Source organism: Pollicipes pollicipes, unplaced genomic scaffold (assembly GCF_011947565.3).
Source record: "Pollicipes pollicipes isolate AB1234 unplaced genomic scaffold, Ppol_2.1 Scaffold_4219;HRSCAF=4965_pilon_pilon_pilon, whole genome shotgun sequence".
In the NCBI taxonomy this organism is placed as follows: domain Eukaryota; kingdom Metazoa; phylum Arthropoda; class Thecostraca; order Pollicipedomorpha; family Pollicipedidae; genus Pollicipes; species Pollicipes pollicipes.
The window spans coordinates 23,302,587-23,311,424 of record NW_023596448.1 but is presented as its reverse complement, the minus strand read 5'-3'; the positions used below and the strand labels follow the sequence as shown (position 1 = coordinate 23,311,424).

The 8,838-nt window shown below is 51.5% G+C and overlaps 1 long non-coding RNA gene across 1 annotated transcript; it reads right to left on the bottom strand.

Moving 5' to 3' along the window:
• Positions 1–677: 677 nt before the first annotated feature.
• Positions 678–8,569, bottom strand: LOC119096063 (uncharacterized). The gene is made up of 4 exons (XR_005093994.1): positions 8,483–8,569; positions 8,184–8,250; positions 3,862–3,972; positions 678–1,802 (listed from the first exon to the last, which is right to left on the bottom strand). It is a non-coding gene; the product is annotated as an uncharacterized LOC119096063 (long non-coding RNA).
• Positions 8,570–8,838: the final 269 nt, after the last annotated feature.

The following is an 8,838-nucleotide window of genomic DNA, read 5'->3' as shown; positions in this document are numbered from 1 at the left end:
CTGACGTGCATGGAGGCTGCAGGCCGGGCTGGCTGCTGCTGTTTCTGAAATCTGCCGACCACTGACATGCATCATATGCCGATTGCGTGCGTTGTGCGGACGTGGGATATTTGCCGCAGGCCTTGTCAAAGGCCGTTGTTCGATGCCTGACTGTCTGTGCCACATTCCCCTCCCTCTTCCTAACACTCAAGCCGTCGCTACTTCGCGGTTTATTTTACGGCCAGATGGCCGGCGTGTCTGCCTTCCTTTTCACTACGTTTGCCAGGAGATTGACAAAGCAAAGCGTTACCGTTCCGTTTGTTTTACTGTATCGCCCTTACCCGGCCAGGTCGTGAGAGAACCGCCGGTGTCAGCTAGTGTGATGGTCCACCGGTGTCTTTATCCCGCAACCAAGGTCACAACCGGCGGCGCCCAGTCCACAGGCGTCCCTTGGTCAGTGTGGGTGAGGTCGCCGCCTCCGTCTGCGGCACCCTGCCCTGCGCAGCGTCACCTCGCTGGACTGACAGCGGCCGCTGCACCGGCTTGTCCTCTCAGTCGCAGAAGGGCGACCTTCGGCTTCCCCGCCGCCACTGCGTGGACGTGCGATGGATGCGCGTCATGCGGCTGCCCGAGGACGAGCGCGGCTCGCCTTTCCTCCGTAGTGCGGACGTGCGAGAGGTCACGTGACCGCCCGAGGGCGAGGGCGGCTCGCCTTTCCTCCGCGGACGGACGTGCGAGAGGTCACGTGATCGTCCGAGGGCGAGGCACGGCTCGCCTTTCCTCCGCAGGAACGGACGTGCGAGAGGTCACGTGACCGCCCGGGGGCGCTCGAGGGCGGCTGCAGCAGATATTTTCGTCGCTGGTCCGTCATGCGTGACATAGGCGTGTTTGTCCCCTAGTGGTCGCTGCGCTCCGCGTTGTTCCAGACAGCTGCTGTGCTCAGACGATAAACTCGGCTCAGTTTTTCAGCTGCCGTAGCGTTCTGCGCGTCGTGAGGGCATTGCCATCGAACTCATCCCATGCCATCTTCCGTGATGTTCTTTCGACATGCTGCCTTTGCATGACATTTTCGTTCATCCCCAATCTGTTTTCATGTAGTTTGCTGTGCACAACCGCTGATCCTTACCGTACGGTTGTGTTGCGATGTTTATATCAACCATATCTCAGTGTGATACACGTCTCGCATTCATGGGACGTCGTTTAGTGGTAGCCTCGATGAGTTCTGTCTACATGTGCATACTGCCAGCCTTTCAAACACCGTAAACCTTTTAAGCATTATGCCTTAGTCCAGACTTAACACTTCACACACAGTCAGCCATTGAGTGACCACTCGCATTAACCAGCACCGCATACCCATGATTCCACATGTGTATGTGTGTGATTGTACACGTGTATGTGAGTGATTGCACAGGTGTATGTGTGTGATTGCGCACATGTTCATGTGTGATTGCACACGTGTATGTGTGCATTGCACACGTGTATCTGTGTGATTGCATACGTGTATGTGTAATTGCACACGTGTATGTGTGCCATTGCACACGTGTATGTGTGTCATTGCACACGTGTATCTGTGTGATTGCATACGTGTGCAATGGGCTGCTCAGCAGGAAACTTCGAAGTCCATCGCATCTTCACTCGCCTCTGCACTGCACGGTCTAGCCCGGACAGAGGCGTGCGAATTCGAGGCACGGATGGTTATGCGGCACGCGTCATCCGGTGGAACAGATGAGGCTTAGGAACGACCGGCCGCTGGCGAACGGAAGACCGCGGACGGACATGTGCTGGGGCTTCGCTTCCAGGTCGCTTGACTGAGCAAAGTTATGCTGAAAAGCAGGGCGTGTTTGTGACGTACGAACATCATAGATTCGCAACAGCCGCCATGTCATTTAATGCAGGGTAGGAGGTAGAACGCACATATATGAGAGTCTTCTTCCAGAGACATTTGATGGCTGTAGCAATTGTTTCCCGTGTTGCACAAGGTATGTTGAGTTGCCATGGATGGCTCTTACGACGATTGGCTGCAGGGAAGTGCCACAACAGTTAAGCCTCTACTGCACTTTCACACCACAATTTCTAACTACCCATGGTTAATGGTTAATATGGTTAAGTCACATAGTTCACACATAGGTCAAGTCCATAGTTCTGCTTCTCTGGAGGCAGGAGACAGAGCCGCCCGAGCTGCTTCAACCGCGCCTCTGGATCGACCAGATTTCAACATTTTCACACGCCATGGCAGATAAGCATTTGGCCAGCAATGTAATGTCGCTTCCATACGTGTCACCCCGATGACCCATCACATTATTGAACGCCCCAGCCGCTAAGGCTCGGTATCACTGAGGGCGTAGATATCACTCTTACGCCTCTAAGGCTTTGATATGCCTTGTGACGTGCAGAAATGCTACTCAGACACAAAGTTAGAGTTGTTCGAGACAGGCTGTCAATGTCCACTGGTGGCGCACTGCCTCTCCGATTGCTATTTTCGTGGGCAACGTATATGCTGATTTCAATTTCTAGATGACGTGCAAATAATGTGTCGCGAGTCACACAAGCCTCAAAAAGGGCACTGACAACTGAATGTGAATTATTTTCTCCCGGCTCATTGCACCCTTGGAATCTGAACAGCTTAGTTTTCCATCTAGCGCAACACTTAGTCTCGGAGTTCGATGGGAACGGGCCGAAATATGATTGACGTGATGGGCACGGTAACAGGGGGCAAGGCCTGAGCCGAACCTTGCGCATGTCAAATGCAAGGTCCGAGTCAGACCACGCGTATCATGAACTCTAAGTCCGAATCAAACAGCACGTATAACGGAAGCAATCTGAAAGTCAAACCACGGATATCAGGAATGGCAGGTCAAAGTCAACTACGCGTGTCAAGGAGGCAAGGCCGAATCAAGTCACGCCCTCCGCGAATGCGAGGTCCGAGTCAAGGCACGCATGTCATGAACGCAAGGTCTGAGTCAAAAAGCGCGCATCACGCATGAATGTCCGAGTCACACCACGTGCATCACGACAGCGGGATCCGAGTCGCGTTGCGCGTATCGCGGTTGCCAACGGCGTTGGCCACGAGCCGTGGCTGGGTGGTTTGGTCAGACAGGAGCCATTCCCTTCGCGTTGCACCCGTAGAAGCCCAGAGGTGCTGAGAACGACTGGACACCAACTCCGGACATTACTGGTCTGTGTTTGTGACCTGCAGCTGACAGCTCTGCCCCGCAGCGGAGGCCTGCAGCTGACGGCCCTGCCCCGCAGCTGAGGCCTGCAGCTGACAGCCCTGCCCCGCAGCGGAGGCCTGCAGCTGACAGCCCTGCCCCGCAGCGGAGGCCTGCAGCTGACAGCCCTGCCCCGCAGCGAAGGCCTGCAGCTGACGGCCCTGCCCCGCAGCGGAGGCCTGCAGCTGACAGCCCTGCTCCGCAGCGGAGGCCTGCAGCTGACAGCCCTGCCCCGCAGCGGAGGCCTGCAGCTGACGGCCCTGCCCCGCAGCGGAGGCCTGCTGCTGACGGCCCTGCCCCGCAGCGGAGGCCTGCAGCTGACGGCCCTGCCCCGCAGCGGAGGCCTGCAGCTGACGGCCCTGCCCCGCAGCGGAAACCTGCAGCTGACAGCCCTGCCCTTCAGCGGAGACCTGCAGCTGACAGCCCCTGCCCCGCAGCGGCGGCCATGCGGGTACATCGCCTAGCTATCACACATTTACTCCGCGAGTGAAGGGTCCTCATCCGTCTGCGCACCATGCTGTAGCCCTGCAGTGCGAGGGCACGGGGTACGGGGCACGGCCTGTCTTTGTATTCCATGCCGTAGCATGCATGGTGCGGGTACAGGGTATGCCCTCTGTGCGTACACCATGCTGTGCCGGTAACATCTCTCGCCTGCCGGTGTACGGTGCCGTACCGTGTCGTGCGGGTACTGAGTCTCGCTTGTCGGTGTACCGTTGTGTACCGCGTGTGACGCGGTGATGCTGGTCGGACACAGGACGGCTCGGTGCAAATCCACGGGGCCACACTGCAAAGGCGAACAGTCTCAAGCAGTCACTAATGACATCCGTAAGATACCTGATGTTTTTTTTACGTTGCTGTACCGCGCTAGGCTAACCTGTGGCGTGAAATTCGATTTTGGATGTTATGTTTATTTTTGACTGTTTTGAGAGTGTGACTGGGTACCACGCCATGCTGCTTTGCACGTTCATGCTGAAGTCGAAATTGGGTTCTCAATATGTCCTTATTTTGCTGCCCCTGATAATGCTTGGTGACCGGCTTGACGCCTCCGGCAGTTGCCTCCTCCAGTTGGTCAGTACTTTTAAATCACCACGCCCTCAGGATGAAGATGTAGACGATGCCAGGAGACTTATTCTGCTTTCGTTGAACGCAGTTACTACGATTACTCGGCTAATCTTTCTTTAGATTTTGAGGTGGAAGAAAACAGCATGAAGTAATTTGGTATGCATAGGCATGACGAGCCGCGGTCACAAGTGCATTGATGCAAAGGAGTCATCAAACCGTGAATTTAATGTAGCGCTGGTTCATACCTTGTCATCACTTAGAAAGCTCCTTATAGCACGTGCTCCAGCTGACCGCTCTTTGGTAGCAGACAGAGGTCTGTGTGCCTGGTCACTTCACCAATAACCTTTGCGCATGCGCCACATGGGGCTTGGCGCGCCACCTGAGCAGGACAGCGGGCTCAGATCGGTCGGCGTCGAACCATGTGTAAGTACACGCAACAGCCATGTGATCTCGAGTTCCTGAAGACGTACGATACACCATTTTTGACCACAGAAAAAACATTGCCCTGGTCACGTGGACCCAGTTAGCACTTCAATTTTTTCTCTCATCCGGATGATTGCAGATTTGACCTAAGCTGACCTCAGATGAACTCAAGGCCAACCCCAAATGGTACTTTTATGTCTGGAATGTCTTTTACTCACAGCTGCATCTAACAAAATAGAAGTAAGAAGCTCATTGTGAAGAAAGGTATCGTTCTTGAAGGCTTCTGGTAGACCAATGTTGAACGGTGACCTGGTCTGGCCTGGCCCATGTGGGCGAACAAAATGGTTGAAATGAACTTTTTAAGGTCCTAACGCTTAGTTTCGTGCCCTCAGCATCCGTCCTGACGTTTTAGCAAAGTTGTAAAGTGCATCTATCAGAACAGCCGTTTTTTACCTTTCGTAACCACTTGTGACCTCAAATTTGACCGTCAAAAATCTGGTGCAAGTTCTTTATGCTTTCACAAGACCTTGAACACGACATGTTTGCTCTTTTCATACGGCGTCTAGAAGTTTGAGATCCCAAGGGAAATCGACGTCATATATATATATATATATATATATATATATATATATATATATATATATATACCTTAATGTAGACATGTGTGTGTGCATAATTCGAACTGGATCTACATTTCACGCCACAGGTTTGCTTGTATGAGAGGCATACGGGCGACCCACACAGCCTTTGCATGGCACAGCCGCCTGCAGCCATGGCATCGGCAGAAGCAGCAGCTGCCGGCGGCAGCTCCAGAGGTCGCGAGGTCGCAGGGCTGGGGCGGACACACGAGACGTCACAGTCACACCACACGGCGCGGCGGCGGGCGTACTGTAGCGCAGGTTCTGCACGCCGCCTGTCTTCTCCCGGCCGTAGCTGTACCGCTCGTGCCAGTGAAACTGGGAAAGACGCACTGAAACGAGGCGACGCCGTCACCGCCCGCCAATGTCTTGCACCACTCACATCATCTTTCATCATAACGTTCCTTCTCGTATGTTTGCCCTAGTTGATCAGGCTCGTAGCAACCGACACCAGAATGACCGCGAGGTGTTGTGAGTGTACCGTGTGTTTGAATGTAAATGAAGCACAAATACGGCAAATGATGTTTAAAAGGACCTTAAAGAAAGTAACTGACCACGTTGACATGACTTTGGAAAAATCAGGGTATGTTTTTTGAAAAATTTAAGATTAGGTTCACTGACTAGGGGATCATATTTTAATGGCAGTCTAATCATTGATTTATTCATTGTTGTCAATTTCTACTTGGTATGCCCTCAACACTTACTTTCTAGCTTTGATGTGTTTCTGACGTTATTATCTCTTGTTGATACGTGGAGAGTTCAGCGAGCCGTGGGCTGTTTTCGGAAGGAATGGGAGCGTCAAACGAGACGAGCGATAGATCCGACAAGGCAGTGTCCCGCTTCGAACCGCCAAGGGGGGCAGGCTGAGGCGTACTCCGGAGAACAGGTGGCTGCTTGTTCCTTTAACACGCGCCCGGTTGAATGCCTTTCGCTCGTCTGTAAGTCAGTTTGACTCCCCGAGATCCCAGAAACTAAGAGACGCTAAATTCACCGTGCGTATTGCTCTGTAGTGAACTCATCAGTGTCGAAATATGAGGTTCCCAGGTCATGACGATCGAGTCAAATAAGGTCAAACAATGTCAAAGCCTGGATTGGTATCAAAGTGCTCCCAGACCTTCTTTTGCAACCACCTTGAACCTAGATACCTGTTCTAAGCAACAGATCACTGATGCGCAGTCAAGATAAGTGATCTTGTTTGACCTCTCGAAGGTCATAGGGACCAAAATCATACAAGACTGCTTTGATTTCTGCGGTTGAATAAGCGTAAAGTATTACGCGGTGCATTATGCCCCTGAAAAGAAAACGTTGATCAGGGTCGTTTTGGGTCAGTTACCTATTCTGACCTATAAGAAGTCCATGACAGCTGTATGACGCAGTTCCTGTCATCAACAAATTAAAAATGAGCAACAAAAACCGCCCTATACAGCAAGCTTTGGTGTTAAAGTAGGTTGGTTTTGACCCTCGTCTGACTTTCATCCTTGGTCCTCGGTCATTGGAATTTGTTAATTAAATTGTTATGTTGCCTAAGAAACTCAGAGATGTATTGCTTCGTCTAATACTCCGTTGTTGCATCAGATTGAAGCATATCCTAGAAATTGTCTTCGCTGTTGAATTCATGGCCTGATTTTGACGTGCCCTAGGTCAGCGACCTTAAAAGGTACATTTTCTGAAGCCATTCAACCGGCTGTCCTAAGGCTGTGAATGGAAGAAACCTCAGGTGTCAATGACATATGCACAATATAATGCTGTAAAACTACACAGTATTTTTAGGCCAAACAGGGATGCAACCAATGTTTTAGTCGCACCGTATTTTTAACAAATTCAGGCGACCCCCAAGGCAAAAAACTAACTCCAAAATTGTAGCACGCGTGTGATTGAGTGTCAGGTCTGAGGTAAATCGATGTTGGAGTCTGTGGGAAAATGCGCAGATACCATATGGCGAAGATACCCTGCAATTATTACCATCATACGGTAGGAAACGCCAGAATTATTTTTAAAACGGGTTGGCATTTTTGGCATCTTTGACTATATGGTCTATGGGCATCATATCGGGTTGTGAAATCACATGTGGAGGCACTTCATTTTGTTGGTATTCGTGTACCTGCCTTGCGGAAAACGATACCGTGGTGTTCCAGTACTGCGAATGGGACTCGGCAGTGGGGCTTGTTGCCAAGAAGAAGAGGCAAGGTGGCCATACCCCGCTCCACACCTTCCCTGAAGCCAAGAGGTTTACACTAGATCTTCCGAGATTTCACAGAAATTTGGCCAAAATTTTCATGGGTCTGGACAAGACTGACCCTCCCCCAACTGAAGAAAATAAGGCTTGCGTGTCCAAGTGCGGGAAGGCGGAGCGGGCGACGACTCCACTGACGAGCAGTTTAGCTGGGAGTCCGACGAGAGCATGCCTGGATAACGCGTCATGGATCAAGCGTGTAAGTCAGTACGTGCATCTCACACGGCAAGCACCGGCTCACATTCGGTTCATAGAGCATCATATACTTCTCCAATAATGAAGCGGGCTTACAGGATGACCCACGCGGCACATTCCGACCTGCTCCAACAGTTGCAGTCGCGTCAGGGACATCGGGTCATACATTGGTTAGAGTTCTTATGAGATGTATTCACAAGTATGCAGACGACTAGTGAGATTCGCGATAAGTGTGAAAGGAACTTTATTGATGTTGAACTCTTCCATTGTTTGTCTTGAATGCGATCCCAAGGTCTGTAAATTGCTTCCAAAGGACACGAATGGCGTTTACGCATAACACATCGACTTTTGCGCGAATAATCATCAGCGGGCAATTGTCCTGCATGCTATAATAAGTTCCATTATGCATAGATGTAAAAAAAATGCATAAAAGGCTGTGCTTACCCTCCCTGTCTGCGTCCCGGCAGTCTCCGCCGCTTCTGTCAATCTGGAACTGGGGAACTGGACGAAACTGAAAGAAGCACGTAAGGGAGAGATGAATGTGAAGGTCTGGTCTGCTTTAGAACCATCTATTTTCTTCTTATTTCAAGTGGCATATCGGCAAAACGCTGTTTTGCATTTAGTCATTGCAATGCAAGGCGAACATATCGAAACACTTGCTGCTTGCGCCCACTGTACAGATTGGTGCTACAGAGCAGGAAAATGATGCCACATTCTGTTCAGAACACCCGCATCTCACCAACCTCACGCGGCTCTTCATGTGGCTGATGCGTAGCATCTTTCAGGCCCTCCTTTTCTGGAGATGGTGTCCTCCGTGGTACGTCATCAACTATTGCAGGCTTAGTGTTGGGTATATCAGGCTCCTTGTCAGGTGATCCAATCCGCTTGACAGGCGCCGGCTGCACAGGTCGGTAAACATTAGCATGCTTCGAGTTATGACCTGTTTACAAACTCCGTCTGACGTCATCGTGACCTGCATGACCTTGGCCGATATCCGGACCTATGCTCTCGCGCTTCGGTGGTTTTCTGTTGCGCTTGCTGCACGCGTGTCCGACGCCCATGCAAACAGGGCGAAGGTGCGCTGAAGAAACAACTCTGG